Source organism: Channa argus, unplaced genomic scaffold (genome assembly GCF_033026475.1).
Source record: "Channa argus isolate prfri unplaced genomic scaffold, Channa argus male v1.0 Contig039, whole genome shotgun sequence".
NCBI lineage: Eukaryota > Metazoa > Chordata > Actinopteri > Anabantiformes > Channidae > Channa > Channa argus.
In genome coordinates, this window is record NW_027125258.1 from 263,251 (window position 1) to 280,587 (window position 17,337).

The 17,337-nt window shown below is 43.1% G+C and overlaps 6 non-coding genes across 6 annotated transcripts; all 6 read right to left on the reverse strand.

The window, feature by feature from the left end:
• Window positions 1–2,552: 2,552 nt before the first annotated feature.
• On the reverse strand, window positions 2,553–2,659 carry trnal-uaa (transfer RNA leucine (anticodon UAA)). Its single transcript has 2 exons — window positions 2,622–2,659; window positions 2,553–2,597 (listed from the first exon to the last, which is right to left on the reverse strand). It is a non-coding gene; the product is annotated as a tRNA-Leu (tRNA).
• Window positions 2,660–5,948: 3,289 nt separating this feature from the next.
• Window positions 5,949–6,055, reverse strand: trnal-uaa (transfer RNA leucine (anticodon UAA)). Its single transcript has 2 exons — window positions 6,018–6,055; window positions 5,949–5,993 (listed from the first exon to the last, which is right to left on the reverse strand). It is a non-coding gene; the product is annotated as a tRNA-Leu (tRNA).
• Window positions 6,056–9,662: 3,607 nt separating this feature from the next.
• Window positions 9,663–9,769, reverse strand: trnal-uaa (transfer RNA leucine (anticodon UAA)). Its single transcript has 2 exons — window positions 9,732–9,769; window positions 9,663–9,707 (listed from the first exon to the last, which is right to left on the reverse strand). It is a non-coding gene; the product is annotated as a tRNA-Leu (tRNA).
• A 3,781-nt stretch (window positions 9,770–13,550) lies between these two features.
• trnal-uaa (transfer RNA leucine (anticodon UAA)) lies at window positions 13,551–13,657 on the reverse strand. Its single transcript has 2 exons — window positions 13,620–13,657; window positions 13,551–13,595 (listed from the first exon to the last, which is right to left on the reverse strand). It is a non-coding gene; the product is annotated as a tRNA-Leu (tRNA).
• An 816-nt stretch (window positions 13,658–14,473) lies between these two features.
• Window positions 14,474–14,575, reverse strand: trnal-uaa (transfer RNA leucine (anticodon UAA)). The gene is given in 2 exon segments: window positions 14,474–14,518; window positions 14,538–14,575. It is a non-coding gene; the product is annotated as a tRNA-Leu (tRNA).
• Window positions 14,576–16,996: 2,421 nt separating this feature from the next.
• trnal-uaa (transfer RNA leucine (anticodon UAA)) lies at window positions 16,997–17,098 on the reverse strand. Its single transcript is given in 2 exon segments — window positions 16,997–17,041; window positions 17,061–17,098. It is a non-coding gene; the product is annotated as a tRNA-Leu (tRNA).
• Between the last annotated feature and the right edge of the window lie 239 nt (window positions 17,099–17,337).

Here is a 17,337-nt window from a genome sequence, read left to right on the forward strand (position 1 = left end):
ACATGCAGAGGGAAGAAATGTCAGGAGTGGGATTTGAACTTACACCTCCATTGGAGACCAGAAGTCCCATTGGGGAAAGAGCCCTTGCTTAAGTCTGGCGCCTTAGACCGCTCGGCCATCCTGGCAGCCATTGGTGAGAATTGACTCTTTAGGACAGTGGAACTAACTCATTAGTTTATTATTCTCTAATTCAATCAACATACTCAAGGTGTTCTTGAGAAAAGTCTCCATTTCTTGCAATATTCACCTTTGTCTCAGCTTGAAAGGACGTCAGTCGGGACTTTGCACAACTTATGACAGTGACATGAACTGAGTGAAGCTCTTGTAAGTGAGTTTAGTGGGTCTCAGTTGGAATGTTGGTTAGATGATCAATTTTGTTTGGCAAAACGTTTGTACAAGCAGCCAAGTCTGGCTGCAGGTGCATCTGGGTTTTCTGAATTGCTTCTCTTTCAAAAACCTCAGCATCCATCGTGGGGCTTGCAGCCTTTTGTTACGTATATACGCACAGTTTGAGAAACCTCATTGGAAACCTGATTTCCAGGTGTGTTTGCGCAAAGTCCCACTTTGTTTCTGCAATCACTTTTAGATCAACTGCAACTATTTAGCAGTTTGTTTTCTGCATCTTCCTCCAGACAGTAAGTCTTAGGCTTGGAATATATTGCTTTGAACTAACCGTTTGGGTGCACATCATGGCCACCTCATTTGACGTGAGTTAAAGTGGAGCGTCAGTTGTGCGTGAAGTGAGTAAAGCTCTTGTAAGTGAGTTTAGTGGGTCTCAGTTGGAGTGTTGGGTAGATGATTAATTTTGTTTGGCAAAACGTTTGTACAAGCAGCCAAGTCTGGCTGCAGTTGCAGCTGGGTTTTCTGAATTGCTTCTCTTTCGAAAACCTCAGCATCCATCGTGGGGCTTGCAGCCTTTTGTTACGTATATACGGACAGTTTGAGAAACCTCATTGGAAACCTGATTTCCAGGTGTGTTTGCGAAAAGTCCCACTTTGTTTCAGCAATCACTTTTAGATCAACTGCAACTATTTAGCCGTTTGTTTTCAGCATCTTCTTCGGACAGTAAGTCTTACGCTTGGAATATATTGCTTTGAACTAACCGTTTGCATGCACATCATGGCCACCTCACTTGACGTGAGTTGATGTGGAGCGTCAGTTGTCAGAAATTACTGCCAGGAGTGCGCGAGGTGCATTCTCGTAAGAATGTCGCGGCAGCCTTATCTCAGCAGCACATTGGTATCTGGTAGAGAAGGATTATGCAATAGTGTCGCCATGTCTTTTGCTTTGCGCAACAATAGACAATCACGAGTTGCTAAAGTTGTCAAATACAAACATGTGTAAATCATGACCAACATGCAGAGGGAAGAAATGTCAGGAGTGGGATTTGAACTCACACCTCCATTGGAGACCAGAAGTCCCTTTGGGGAAAGAGCCTTTGCTTAAATCTTGCGCCTTAGACCGCTCGGCCATCCTGCCAGCCATTGGTGGGAATTGACTCTTTAGGACAGTGGAATTAACTTATTAGTTTATTATTCTCTAATTCAATCAACATACTCAAGGTGTTCTTGAGAAAAGTCTCCATTTCTTGCATTATTCACCTTTGTCTCAGCTTGAAAGGACGTCAGTCGGGACTTTGCACAACTTATGACAGTGACATGAAGTGAGTGAAGCTCTTGTAAGTGAGTTTAGTGGGTCTCAGTTGGATTGTTGGTTAGATGATTAATTTTGTTTGGCAAAACGATTGTACAAGCAGCCAAGTCTGGCTGCAGTTGCAGCTGGGTTTTCTGAATTGCTTCTCTTTCGAAAACCTCAGCATCCATCATGGGGCTTGCAGCCTTTTGTTACTTATATACGCACAGTTTGAGAAACAAGATTGGAAACATGGTTACGTTTATAAACGACAACGAAATTGGCGTTCTCCGACTGGTATCTAGTCGGGTAAACTCAGTTTCCATACCTCAGTTTGTGAAATCAGCTCCCCTGAGAAAGCTGACTGTAATTTGGGTACTTTACTGTGTGTAATTGCCGGAAGTGACTTTCATTTTCAGCTGGACAAGAGATCAAGTTTTTCTGCAGTTATAGTGTGGGTATGCAGAAACTGAACCCCTGAAAAGACCTTTTAATCCTCAATAAAGCAACATATTTCCAGGCGTGTTTTAGCAAAGTCCCACTCTGTTTCAGCAATCACTTTTAGATCAACTGCAACTATTTAGCCGTTGGTTTTCTGCATCTTCCTCCAGACAGTAAGTCTTAGGCTTGGAATATATTGCTTGAACTAACCGTTTGGGTGCACATCATGGCCACCTCACTTGACGTGAGTTGATGTGGAGCGTCAGTTGTCAGAAATTACTGCCAGGAGTGCCCGAGGTGCATTCTCGTAAGAATGTTGCGGCAGCATCATCTCAGCAGCACATTGGTATCTGGTAGAGAAGGATAATGCAATAGTGTCGCCATGTCTTTTGCTTTGTGCAACAAAAGACAATCACGAGTTGCTAAAGTTGTCAAATACAACTATGTCTAAATCATGACCAACATGCAGAGGGAAGAAATGTCAGGAGTGGGATTTGAACCCACGCCTCCATTGGAGACCAGAAGTCCCTTTGGTGAAAGAGCCCTTGCTTAAGTCTGGCGCCTTAGACCGCTCGGCCATCCTGACAGCCATTGGTGGGAATTGACTCTTTATGACAGTGGAACTAACTCATTAGTTTATTATTCTCTAATTCAATCAACATACTCAAGGTGTTCTTGAGAAAAGTCTCCATTTCTTGCAATATTCACCTTTGTCTCAGCTTGAAAGGACGTCAGTCGGGACTTTGCACAACTTATGACAGTGACATGAAGTGAGTGAAGCTCTTGTAAGTGAGTTTAGTGGGTCTCAGTTGGAGTGTTGGTTAGATGATTAATTTTGTTTGGCAAAACGTTTGTACAAGCAGCCAAGTCTGGCTGCAGTTGCAGCTGGGTTTTCTGAATTGCTTCTCTTTCGAAAACCTCAGCATCCTTCTTGGGGCTTGCAGCCTTTTGTTACGTATATACGGACAGTTTGAGAAACCTCATTGGAAACCTGATTTCCAGGTGTGTGTGCGCAAAGTCCCACTTTCTTTCAGCAATCACTTTTAGATCAACTGCAACTATTTAGCAGTTTGTTTTCTGCATCTTCCTCCAGACAGTAAGTCTTAGGCTTGGAATATATTGCTTTGAACTAACCGTTTGGGTGCACATCATGGCCAACTCACTTGACGTGAGTTAATGTGGAGCGTCAGTTGTGCGTGAAGTGAGTAAAGCTCTTGTAAGTGAGTTTAGTGGGTCTCAGTTGGAGTGTTGGTTAGATGATTAATTTAGTTTGGCAAAACGTTTGTACAAGCAGCCAAGTCTGGCAGCAGTTGCAGCTGGGTTTTCTGAATTGCTTCTCTTTCAAAAACCTCAGCATCCATCGTGGGGCTTGCAGCCTTTTGTTACGTATATACGCACAGTTTGAGAAACCTCATTGGAAACCTGATTTCCAGGTGTGTTTGCGCAAAGTCCCACTTTGTTTCAGCAATCACTTTTAGGTCAACTGCAACTATTTAGCCGTTTGTTTTCTGCATCTTCCTCCAGACAGTAAGTCTTAGGCTTGGAATATATTGCTTTGAACTAACCGTTTGGGTGCACATCATTGCCAGCTCACTTGACGTGAGTTAATGTGGAGCGTCAGTTGTGCGTGAAGTGAGTAAAGCTCTTGTAAGTGAGTTTAGTGGGTCTCAGTTGGAGTGTTGGTTAGATGATTAATTTTGTTTGGCAAAACGTTTGTATAAGCAGCCAAGTCTGGCTGCAGTTGCAGCTGGGTTTTCTGAATTGCTTCTCTTTCGAAAACCTCAGCATCCATCGTGGGGCTTGCAGCCTTTTGTTACGTATATACGGACAGTTTGAGAAACCTCATTGGAAACCTGATTTCCAGGTGTGTTTGCGCAAAGTCCCACTTTGTTTCAGCAATCACTTTTAGATCAGCTGCAACTATTTAGCCGTTTGTTTTCAGCATCTTCCTCGGACAGTAAGTATTACGCTTGGAATATATTGCTTTGAACTAACCGTTTGCATGCACATCATGGCCACCTGACTTGACGTGAGTTGATGTGGAGCGTCAGTTGTCAGAAATTACTACCAGGAGTGCCCGAGGTGCATTCTCGTAAGAATGTTGCGGCAGCATCATCTCAGCAGCACATTCGTATCTGGTAGAGAAGGATTATGCAATAGTGTCGCCATGTCTTTTGCTTTGTGCAACAAAAGACAATCACGAGTTGCTAAAGTTGTCAAATACAAACATGTCTAAATCATGACCAACATGCAGAAGGAAGAAATGTCAGGAGTGGGATTTGAACCCACGTCTCCATTGAAGACCAGAAGTCCCTTTGGGGAAAGAGCCCTTGCTAAAGTCTGGCGCCTTAGACCGCTCGGCCATTCTGACAGCCATTTGTGGGAATTGACTCTTTAGGACAGTGGAACTAACTCATTAGTTTATTATTCTCTAATTCAATCAACATACTCAAGGTGTTCTTGAGAAAAGTCTCCATTTCTTGCAATATTCACCTTTGTCTCAGCTTGAAAGGACGTCAGTCGGGACTTTGCACAACTTATGACAGTGACATGAACTGAGTGAAGCTCTTGTAAGTGAGTTTAGTGGGTCTCAGTTGGAATGTTGGTTAGATGATCAATTTTGTTTGGCAAAACGTTTGTACAAGCAGCCAAGTCTGGCTGCAGGTGCATCTGGGTTTTCTGAATTGCTTCTCTTTCAAAAACCTCAGCATCCATCGTGGGGCTTGCAGCCTTTTGTTACGTATATACGCACAGTTTGAGAAACCTCATTGGAAACCTGATTTCCAGGTGTGTTTGCGCAAAGTCCCACTTTGTTTCTGCAATCACTTTTAGATCAACTGCAACTATTTAGCAGTTTGTTTTCTGCATCTTCCTCCAGACAGTAAGTCTTAGGCTTGGAATATATTGCTTTGAACTAACCGTTTGGGTGCACATCATGGCCACCTCATTTGACGTGAGTTAAAGTGGAGCGTCAGTTGTGCGTGAAGTGAGTAAAGCTCTTGTAAGTGAGTTTAGTGGGTCTCAGTTGGAGTGTTGGGTAGATGATTAATTTTGTTTGGCAAAACGTTTGTACAAGCAGCCAAGTCTGGCTGCAGTTGCAGCTGGGTTTTCTGAATTGCTTCTCTTTCGAAAACCTCAGCATCCATCATGGGGCTTGCAGCCTTTTGTTACTTATATACGCACAGTTTGAGAAACCTGATTGGAAACATGGTTACGTTTATAAACGACAACGAAATTGGCGTTCTCCGACTGGTATCTAGTCGGGTAAAGTCAGTTTCCATACCTCAGTTTGTGAAATCAGCTCCCCTGAGAAAGCTGACTGTAATTTGGCTACTTTACTGTGTGTAATTGCCAGAAGTGACTTTCATTTTCAGCTGGACAAGAGATCAAGTTTTTCTGCAGTTATAGTGTGGGTCTGCAGAAACTGAACCCCTGAAAAGACCTTTTGATCCTCAATAAAGCAACATATTTCCAGGCGTGTTTGAGCAAAGTCCCACTTTGTTTCAGCAATCACTTTTAGATCAGCTGCAACTATTTAGCCGTTTGTTTTCAGCATCTTCCTCGGACAGTAAGTATTATGCTTGGAATATATTGCTTTGAACTAACCGTTTGCATGCACATCATGGCCACCTCACTTGACGTGAGTTGATGTGGAGCGTCAGTTGTCAGAAATTACTACCAGGAGTGCCCGAGGTGCATTCTCGTAAGAATGTTGCGGCAGCATCATCTCAGCAGCACATTGGTATCTGGTAGAGAAGGATTATGCAATAGTGTCGCCATGTCTTTTGCTTTGTGCAACAAAAGACAATCACGAGATACTAAAGTTGTCAAATACAAACATGTCTAAATCATGACCAACATGCAGAGGGAAGAAATGTCAGGAGTGGGATTTGAACCCACGCCTCCATTGGAGACCAGAAGTCCCTTTGGGGAAAGAGCCCTTGCTTAAGTCTGGCGCCTTAGACCGCTCGGCCATCCTGACAGCCATTGGTGGGAATTGACTCTTTAGGACAGTGGAACTAACTCATTAGTTTATTATTCTCTAATTCAATCAACATACTCAAGGTGTTATTGAGAAAAGTCTCCATTTCTTGCATTATTCACCTTTGTCTCAGCTTGAAAGGACGTCAGTCGGGACTTTGCACAACTTGTGACAGTGACATGAAGTGAGTGAAGCTCTTGTAAGTGAGTTTAGTGGGTCTCAGTTGGATTGTTGGTTAGATGATTAATTTTGTTTGGCAAAACGATTGTACAAGCAGCCAAGTCTGGCTGCAGTTGCAGCTGGGTTTTCTGAATTGCTTCTCTTTCGAAAACCTCAGCATCCATCATGGGGCTTGCAGCCTTTTGTTACTTATATACGCACAGTTTGAGAAACCTGATTGGAAACATGGTTACGTTTATAAACGACAACGAAATTGGCAATCTCCGACTGGTATCTAGTCGGGTAAAGTCAGTTTCCATACCTCAGTTTGTGAAATCAGCTCCCCCGAGAAAGCCGACTGTAATTTGGCTACTTTACTGTGTGTAATTGCCGGAAGTGACTTTCATTTTCAGCTGGACAAGAGATCAAGTTTTTCTGCAGTTTTAGTGTGGGTCTCCTGAAACTGAACTCCTGAAAAGACCTTTTAATCCTCAATAAAGCAACATATTTCCAGGCGTGTTTGAGCAAAGTCCCACTTTGTTTCAGCAATCACTTTTAGATCAGCTGCAAGTATTTAGCCGTTTGTTTTCAGCATCTTCCTCGGACAGTAAGTATTACGCTTGGAATATATTGCTTTGAACTAACCGTTTGCATGCACATCATGGCCACCTCACTTGACGTGAGTTGATGTGGAGCGTCAGTTGTCAGAAATTACTGCCAGGAGTGCCCGAGGTGCATTCTCGTAAGAATGTTGCGGCAGCATCATCTCAGCAGCACATTGGTATCTGGTAGAGAAGGATTATGCAATAGTGTCGCCATGTCTTTTGCTTTGTGCAACAAAAGACAATCACGAGTTGCTAAAGTTGTCAAATACAAACATGTCTAAATCATGACCAACATGCAGAGGGAAGAAATGTCAGGAGTGGGATTTGAACTTACACCTCCATTGGAGACCAGAAGTCCCACTGGGGAAAGAGCCCTTGCTTAAGTCTGGCGCCTTAGACCGCTCGGCCATCCTGGCAGCCATTGGTGAGAATTGACTCTTTAGGACAGTGGAACTAACTCATTAGTTTATTATTCTCTAATTCAATCAACATACTCAAGGTGTTCTTGAGAAAAGTCTCCATTTCTTGCAATATTCACCTTTGTCTCAGCTTGAAAGGACGTCAGTCGGGACTTTGCACAACTTATGACAGTGACATGAACTGAGTGAAGCTCTTGTAAGTGAGTTTAGTGGGTCTCAGTTGGAATGTTGGTTAGATGATCAATTTTGTTTGGCAAAACGTTTGTAGAAGCAGCCAAGTCTGGCTGCAGGTGCATCTGGGTTTTCTGAATTGCTTCTCTTTCAAAAACCTCAGCATCCATCGTGGGGCTTGCAGCCTTTTGTTACGTATATACGCACAGTTTGAGAAACCTCATTGGAAACCTGATTTCCAGGTGTGTTTGCGCAAAGTCCCACTTTGTTTCTGCAATCACTTTTAGATCAACTGCAACTATTTAGCAGTTTGTTTTCTGCATCTTCCTCCAGACAGTAAGTCTTAGGCTTGGAATATATTGCTTTGAACTAACCGTTTGGGTGCACATCATGGCCACCTCATTTGACGTGAGTTAAAGTGGAGCGTCAGTTGTGCGTGAAGTGAGTAAAGCTCTTGTAAGTGAGTTTAGTGGGTCTCAGTTGGAGTGTTGGGTAGATGATTAATTTTGTTTGGCAAAACGTTTGTACAAGCAGCCAAGTCTGGCTGCAGTTGCAGCTGGGTTTTCTGAATTGCTTCTATTTCGAAAACCTCAGCATCCATCGTGGGGCTTGCAGCCTTTTGTTACGTATATACGGACAGTTTGAGAAACCTCATTGGAAACCTGATTTCCAGGTGTGTTTGCGCAAAGTCCCACTTTGTTTCAGCAATCACTTTTAGATCAACTGCAACTCTTTAGCCGTTTGTTTTCAGCATCTTCTTCGGACAGTAAGTCTTACGCTTGGAATATATTGCTTTGAACTAACCGTTTGCATGCACATCATGGCCACCTCACTTGACGTGAGTTGATGTGGAGCGTCAGTTGTCAGAAATTACTGCCAGGAGTGCGCGAGGTGCATTCTCGTAAGAATGTCGCGGCAGCCTTATCTCAGCAGCACATTGGTATCTGGTAGAGAAGGATTATGCAATAGTGTCGCCATGTCTTTTGCTTTGCGCAACAATAGACAATCACGAGTTGCTAAAGTTGTCAAATACAAACATGTGTAAATCATGACCAACATGCAGAGGGAAGAAATGTCAGGAGTGGGATTTGAACTCACACCTCCATTGGAGACCAGAAGTCCCTTTGGGGAAAGAGCCCTTGCTTAAATCTTGCGCCTTAGACCGCTCGGCCATCCTGCCAGCCATTGGTGGGAATTGACTCTTTAGGACAGTGGAATTAACTTATTAGTTTATTATTCTCTAATTCAATCAACATACTCAAGGTGTTCTTGAGAAAAGTCTCCATTTCTTGCATTATTCACCTTTGTCTCAGCTTGAAAGGACGTCAGTCGGGACTTTGCACAACTTATGACAGTGACATGAAGTGAGTGAAGCTCTTGTAAGTGAGTTTAGTGGGTCTCAGTTGGATTGTTGGTTAGATGATTAATTTTGTTTGGCAAAACGATTGTACAAGCAGCCAAGTCTGGCTGCAGTTGCAGCTGGGTTTTCTGAATTGCTTCTCTTTCGAAAACCTCAGCATCCATCATGGGGCTTGCAGCCTTTTGTTACTTATATACGCACAGTTTGAGAAACAAGATTGGAAACATGGTTACGTTTATAAACGACAACGAAATTGGCGTTCTCCGACTGGTATCTAGTCGGGTAAACTCAGTTTCCATACCTCAGTTTGTGAAATCAGCTCCCCTGAGAAAGCTGACTGTAATTTGGGTACTTTACTGTGTGTAATTGCCGGAAGTGACTTTCATTTTCAGCTGGACAAGAGATCAAGTTTTTCTGCAGTTATAGTGTGGGTATGCAGAAACTGAACCCCTGAAAAGACCTTTTAATCCTCAATAAAGCAACATATTTCCAGGCGTGTTTTAGCAAAGTCCCACTCTGTTTCAGCAATCACTTTTAGATCAACTGCAACTATTTAGCCGTTGGTTTTCTGCATCTTCCTCCAGACAGTAAGTCTTAGGCTTGGAATATATTGCTTGAACTAACCGTTTGGGTGCACATCATGGCCACCTCACTTGACGTGAGTTGATGTGGAGCGTCAGTTGTCAGAAATTACTGCCAGGAGTGCCCGAGGTGCATTCTCGTAAGAATGTTGCGGCAGCATCATCTCAGCAGCACATTGGTATCTGGTAGAGAAGGATAATGCAATAGTGTCGCCATGTCTTTTGCTTTGTGCAACAAAAGACAATCACGAGTTGCTAAAGTTGTCAAATACAACTATGTCTAAATCATGACCAACATGCAGAGGGAAGAAATGTCAGGAGTGGGATTTGAACCCACGCCTCCATTGGAGACCAGAAGTCCCTTTGGTGAAAGAGCCCTTGCTTAAGTCTGGCGCCTTAGACCGCTCGGCCATCCTGACAGCCATTGGTGGGAATTGACTCTTTATGACAGTGGAACTAACTCATTAGTTTATTATTCTCTAATTCAATCAACATACTCAAGGTGTTCTTGAGAAAAGTCTCCATTTCTTGCAATATTCACCTTTGTCTCAGCTTGAAAGGACGTCAGTCGGGACTTTGCACAACTTATGACAGTGACATGAAGTGAGTGAAGCTCTTGTAAGTGAGTTTAGTGGGTCTCAGTTGGAGTGTTGGTTAGATGATTAATTTTGTTTGGCAAAACGTTTGTACAAGCAGCCAAGTCTGGCTGCAGTTGCAGCTGGGTTTTCTGAATTGCTTCTCTTTCGAAAACCTCAGCATCCTTCTTGGGGCTTGCAGCCTTTTGTTACGTATATACGGACAGTTTGAGAAACCTCATTGGAAACCTGATTTCCAGGTGTGTGTGCGCAAAGTCCCACTTTCTTTCAGCAATCACTTTTAGATCAACTGCAACTATTTAGCAGTTTGTTTTCTGCATCTTCCTCCAGACAGTAAGTCTTAGGCTTGGAATATATTGCTTTGAACTAACCGTTTGGGTGCACATCATGGCCAACTCACTTGACGTGAGCTAATGTGGAGCGTCAGTTGTGCGTGAAGTGAGTAAAGCTCTTGTAAGTGAGTTTAGTGGGTCTCAGTTGGAGTGTTGGTTAGATGATTAATTTTGTTTGGCAAAACGTTTGTATAAGCAGCCAAGTCTGGCTGCAGTTGCAGCTGGGTTTTCTGAATTGCTTCTCTTTCGAAAACCTCAGCATCCATCGTGGGGCTTGCAGCCTTTTGTTACGTATATACGGACAGTTTGAGAAACCTCATTGGAAACCTGATTTCCAGGTGTGTTTGCGCAAAGTCCCACTTTGTTTCAGCAATCACTTTTAGATCAGCTGCAACTATTTAGCCGTTTGTTTTCAGCATCTTCCTCGGACAGTAAGTATTACGCTTGGAATATATTGCTTTGAACTAACCGTTTGCATGCACATCATGGCCACCTGACTTGACGTGAGTTGATGTGGAGCGTCAGTTGTCAGAAATTACTACCAGGAGTGCCCGAGGTGCATTCTCGTAAGAATGTTGCGGCAGCATCATCTCAGCAGCACATTCGTATCTGGTAGAGAAGGATTATGCAATAGTGTCGCCATGTCTTTTGCTTTGTGCAACAAAAGACAATCACGAGTTGCTAAAGTTGTCAAATACAAACATGTCTAAATCATGACCAACATGCAGAGGGAAGAAATGTCAGGAGTGGGATTTGAACCCACGTCTCCATTGAAGACCAGAAGTCCCTTTGGGGAAAGAGCCCTTGCTAAAGTCTGGCGCCTTAGACCGCTCGGCCATTCTGACAGCCATTTGTGGGAATTGACTCTTTAGGACAGTGGAACTAACTCATTAGTTTATTGTTCTCTAATTCAATCAACATACTCAAGGTGTTCTTGAGAAAAGTCTCCATTTCTTGCAATATTCGCCTTTGTCTCAGCTTGAAATGACGTCAGTCGGGACTTTGCACAACTTATGACAGTGACATGAAGTGAGTGAAGCTCTTGTAAGTGAGTTTAGTGGGTCTCAGTTGGAGTGTTGGTTAGATGATTAATTTTGTTTGGCAAAACGTTTGTACAAGCAGCCAAGTTTGGCTGCAGTTGCAGCTGGGTTTTCTGAATTGCTTCTCTTTCAAAAACCTCAGCATCCATCGTGGGGCTTGCAGCCTTTTGTTACGTATATACGCACAGTTTGAGAAACCTCATTGGAAACCTGATTTCCAGGTGTGTTTGCGCAAAGTCCCACTTTGTTTCAGCAATCACTTTTAGATCAACTGCAACTATTTAGCAGTTTGTTTTCTGCATCTTCCTCCAGACAGTAAGTCTTAGGGTTGGAATATATTGCTTTGAACTAACCGTTTGGGTGCACATCATGGCCACCTCACTTGACGTGAGTTAATGTGGAGCGTCAGTTGTGCGTGAAGTGAGTAAAGCTCTTGTAAGTGAGTTTAGTGGGTCTCAGTTGGAGTGTTGGTTAGATGATTAATTTAGTTTGGCAAAACGTTTGTACAAGCAGCCAAGTCTGGCTGCAGTTGCAGCTGGGTTTTCTGAATTGCTTTTCTTTCGAAAACCTCAGCCTCCATCATGGGGCTTGCAGCCTTTTGTTACGTATATACGGACAGTTTGAGAAACCTCATTGGAAACCTGATTTCCAGTTGTGTTTGCACAAAGTCCCACTTTGTTTCAGCAATCACTTTTAGATCAACTGCAACTATTTAGCCGTTTGTTTTCAGCATCTTCTTCGGACAGTAAGTCTTACGCTTGGAATATATTGCTTTGAACTAACCGTTTGCATGCACATCATGGCCACCTCACTTGACGTGAGTTGATGTGGAGCGTCAGTTGTCAGAAATTACTGCCAGGAGTGCCCGAGGTGCATTCTCGTAAGAATGTTGCGGCAGCATCATCTCAGCAGCACATTGGTATCTGGTAGAGAAGGATTATGCAATAGTGTCGCCATGTCTTTTGCTTTGTGCAACAAAAGATCATCACGAGTTGCTAAAGTTGTCAAATACAAACATGTGTAAATCATGACCAACATGCAGAGGGAAGAAATGTCAGGAGTGGGATTTGAACTTACACCTCCATTGGAGACCAGAAGTCCCTTTGGGGAAAGAGCCCTTGCTTAAATCTTGCGCCTTAGACCGCTCGGCCATCCTGCCAGCCATTGGTGGGAATTGACTCTTTAGGACAGTGGAATTAACTTATTAGTTTATTATTCTCTAATTCAATCAACATACTCAAGGTGTTCTTGAGAAAAGTCTCCATTTCTTGCATTATTCACCTTTGTCTCAGCTTGAAAGGACGTCAGTCGGGACTTTGCACAACTTATGACAGTGACATGAAGTGAGTGAAGCTCTTGTAAGTGAGTTTAGTGGGTCTCAGTTGGATTGTTGGTTAGATGATTAATTTTGTTTGGCAAAACGATTGTACAAGCAGCCAAGTCTGGCTGCAGTTGCAGCTGGGTTTTCTGAATTGCTTCTCTTTCGAAAACCTCAGCATCCATCATGGGGCTTGCAGCCTTTTGTTACTTATATACGCACAGTTTGAGAAACCTGATTGGAAACATGGTTACGTTTATAAACGACAACGAACTTGGCAATCTCCGACTGGTATCTAGTCGGGTAAAGTCAGTTTCCATACCTCAGTTTGTGAAATCAGCTCCCCCGAGAAAGCCGACTGTAATTTGGCTACTTTACTGTGTGTAATTGCCGGAAGTGACTTTCATTTTCAGCTGGACAAGAGATAAAATTTTTCTGCAGTTTTAGTGTGGGTCTCCTGAAACTGAACTCCTGAAAAGACCTTTTAATCCTCAATAAAGCAACATATTTCCAGGAGTGTTTTAGCAAAGTCCCACTCTGTTTCAGCAATCACTTTTAGATCAACTGCAACTATTTAGCCGTTGGTTTTCTGCATCTTCCTCCAGACAGTAAGTCTTAGGCTTGGAATATATTGCTTGAACTAACCGTTTGGTTGCACATCATGGCCACCTCACTTGACGTGAGTTGATGTGGAGCGTCAGTGATCAGAAATTACTGCCAGGAGTGCCCGAGGTGCATTCTCGTAAGAATGTTGCGGCAGCATCATCTCAGCAGCACATTGGTATCTGGTAGAGAAGGATAATGCAATAGTGTCGCCATGTCTTTTGCTTTGTGCAACAAAAGACAATCACGAGTTGCTAAAGTTGTCAAATACAACTATGTCTAAATCATGACCAACATGCAGAGGGAAGAAATGTCAGGAGTGGGATTTGAACGCACGCCTCCATTGGAGACCAGAAGTCTTTTTGGGGAAAGAGCCCTTGCTTAAGTCTGGCGCCTTAGACCGCTCGGCCATCCTGACAGCCATTTGTGGGAATTGACTCTTTAGGACAGTGGAACTAACTCATTAGTTTATTATTCTCTAATTCAATCAACATACTCAAGGTGTTCTTGAGAAAAGTCTCCATTTCTTGCAATATTCACCTTTGTCTCAGCTTGAAAGGACGTCAGTCGGGACTTTGCACAACTTATGACAGTGACATGAAGTGAGTGAAGCTCTTGTAAGTGAGTTTAGTGGGTCTCAGTTGGAGTGTTGGTTAGATGATTAATTTTGTTTGGCAAAACGTTTGTACAAGCAGCCAAGTCTGGCTGCAGTTGCAGCTGGGTTTTCTGAATTGCTTCTCTTTCGAAAACCTCAGCATCCATCGTGGGGCTTGCAGCCTTTTGTTACGTATATACGGACAGTTTGAGAAACCTCATTGGAAACCTGATTTCCAGTTGTGTTTGCACAAAGTCCCACTTTTTTTCAGCAATCACTTTTAGATCAACTGCAACTATTTAGCCGTTTGTTTTCAGCATCTACTTCGGACAGTAAGTCTTACGCTTGGAATATATTGCTTTGATCTAACCGTTTGCTTGCACATCATGGCCACCTCACTTGACGTGAATTGATGTGGAGCGTCAGTTGTCAGAAATTACTGCCAGGAGTGCCCGAGGTGCATTCTCGTAAGAATGTTGCGGCAGCATCATCTCAGCAGCACATTGGTATCTGGTAGAGAAGGATTATGCAATAGTGTCGCCATGTCTTTTGCTTTGTTCATCAAAAGACAATCACGAGTTGCTAAAGTTGTCAAATACAAACATGTCTAAATCATGACAAACATGCAGAGGGAAGAAATGTCAGGAGGGGGATTTGAACCCACGCCTCCATTGGAGACCAGAAGCCCTTGAAAGAGCCCTTGCTTAAGTCTGGTGCCTTAGACCGCTTGGCCATCCTGACAGCCATTGGTGGGAACTGACTCTTTAGGACAGTGGAACTAACTCATTAGTTTATTATTCTCTAATTCAATCAACATACTCAAGGTGTTCTTGAGAAAAGTCTCCATTTCTTGCAATATTCACCTTTGTCTCAGCTTGAAAGGACGTCAGTTGGGACTTTGCACAACTTATGACAGTGACATGAAGTGAGTGAAGCTCTTGTAAGTGAGTTTAGTGGGTCTCAGTTGGATTGTTGGTTAGATGATTAATTTTGTTTGGCAAAACGATTGTACAAGCAGCCAAGTCTGGCTGCAGTTGCAGCTGGGTTTTCTGAATAGCTTCTCTTTCGAAAACCTCAGCATCCATCATGGGGCTTGCAGCCTTTTGTTACGTATATACGCACAGTTTGAGAAACCTGATTGGAAACATGGTTACGTTTATAAACGACAACGAAATTGGCGTTCTCCGACTGGTATCTAGTCGGGTAAAGTCAGTTTCCATACCTCAGTTTGTGAAATCAGCTCCCCTGAGAAAGCTGACTGTAATTTGGCTACTTTACTGTGTGTAATTGCCGGAAGTGACTTTCATTTTCAGCTGGACAAGAGATCAAGTTTTTCTGCAGTTATAATGTGGGTCTACAGAAACTGAACCCCTGAAAAGACCTTTTGATCCTCAATAAAGCAACAAATTTCCAGGCGTGTTTGAGCAAAGTCCCACTCTGTTTCAGCAATCACTTTTAGATCAGCTGCAACTATTTAGCCGTTTGTTTTCAGCATCTTCCTCGGACAGTAAGTATTACGCTTGGAATATATTGCTTTGAACTAACCGTTTGCATGCACATCATGGCCACCTGACTTGACGTGAGTTGATGTGGAGCGTCAGTTGTCAGAAATTACTACCAGGAGTGCCCGAGGTGCATTCTCGTAAGAATGTTGCGGCAGCATCATCTCAGCAGCACATTGGTATCTGGTAGAGAAGGATTATGCAATAGTGGCACCATGTCTTTTGCAACAAAAGACAATCACGAGTTGCTAAAGTTGTCAAATACAAACATGTCTAAATCATGACCAACATGCAGAGGGAAGAAATGTCAGGAGTGGGATTTGAACTTACGCCACCATTGGAGACCAGAAGTCCCATTGGGGAAAAAGCCCTTGCTTAAGTCTGGCGCTTTAGACCGCTCGGCCATCCTGACAGCCATTGGTGAGAATTGACTCTTTAGGACAGTGGAACTAACTCATTAGTTTATTATTCTCTAATTCAATCAACATACTCAAGGTGTTCTTGAGAAAAGTCTCCATTTCTTGCAATATTCACCTTTGTCTCAGCTTGAAAGGACGTCAGTCGGGACTTTGCACAACTTATGACAGTGACATAAACTGAGTGAAGCTCTTGTAAGTGAGTTTAGTGGGTCTCAGTTGGAGTGTTGGTTAGATGATTAATTTTGTTTGGCAAAACGTTTGTACAAGCAGCCAAGTCTGGCTGCAGTTGCAGCTGGGTTTTCTGAATTGCTTCTCTTTCAAAAACCTCAGCATCCATCGTGGGGCTTGCAGCCTTTTGTTACGTATATACGCACAGTTTGAGAAACCTCATTGGAAACCTGATTTCCAGGTGTGTTTGCGCAAAGTCCCACTTTGTTTCAGCAATCACTTTTAGATCAACTGCAACTATTTAGCAGTTTGTTTTCTGCATCTTCCTCCAGACAGTAAGTCTTACGCTTGGAATATATTGCTTTGAACTAACCGTTTGGGTGCACATAATGGCCACCTCATTTGACGTGAGTTAAAGTGGAGCGTCAGTTGTGCGTGAAGTGAGTAAAGCTCTTGTAAGTGAGATTAGTGGGTCTAAGTTGGAGTGTTGCTTAGATAATTAATTTTGTTTGGCAAAAGGTTTGTACAAGCAGCCAAGTCTGGCTACAGTTGCAGCTGGGTTTTCTGAATTGCTTCTCTTTCGAAAACCTCAGCATCCATCGTGGGGCTTGCAGCCTTTTGTTACGTATATACGGACAGTTTGAGAAACCTCATTGGAAACCTGATTTCCAGTTGTGTTTGCACAAAGTCCCACTTTGTTTCAGCAATCACTTTTAGATCAACTGCAAGTATTTAGCCATTTGTTTTCTGCATCTTCCTCCAGACAGTAAGTCTTACGCTTGGAATATATTGTTTTGAACTAACCGTTTGGGTGCACATCATGGCCACCTCATTTGACGTGAGTTGATGTGGAGCGTCAGTTGTCAGAAATTACTACCAGGAGTGCCCGAGGTGCATTTTCGTAAGAATGTTGCGGCAGCATCATCTCAGCAGCACATTGGTATCTGGTAGAGAAGGATTATGCAATAGTGTCGCCATGTCTTTTGCTTTGTGCAACAAAAGACAATCACGAGTTGCTAAAGTTGTCAAATACAAACATGTCTAAATCATGACCAACATGCAGAGGGAAGAAATGTCAGGAGTGGGATTTGAACCCACGCCTCCATTGGAGACCAGAAGCCCTTGAAAGAGCCCTTGCTTAAGTCTGGCACCTTAGACCTCTTGGCCATCCTGACAGCCATTGGTGGGAATTGACTCTTTAGGACAGTGGAACTAACTCATTAGTTTATTATTCTCTAATTCAATCAACATACTCAAGGTGTTCTTGAGAAAAGTCTCCATTTCTTGCAATATTCACCTTTGTCTCAGCTTGAAAGGACGTCAGTTGGGACTTTGCACAACTTATGACAGTGACATGAAGTGAGTGAAGCTCTTGTAAGTGAGTTTAGTGGGTCTCAGTTGGATTGTTGGTTAG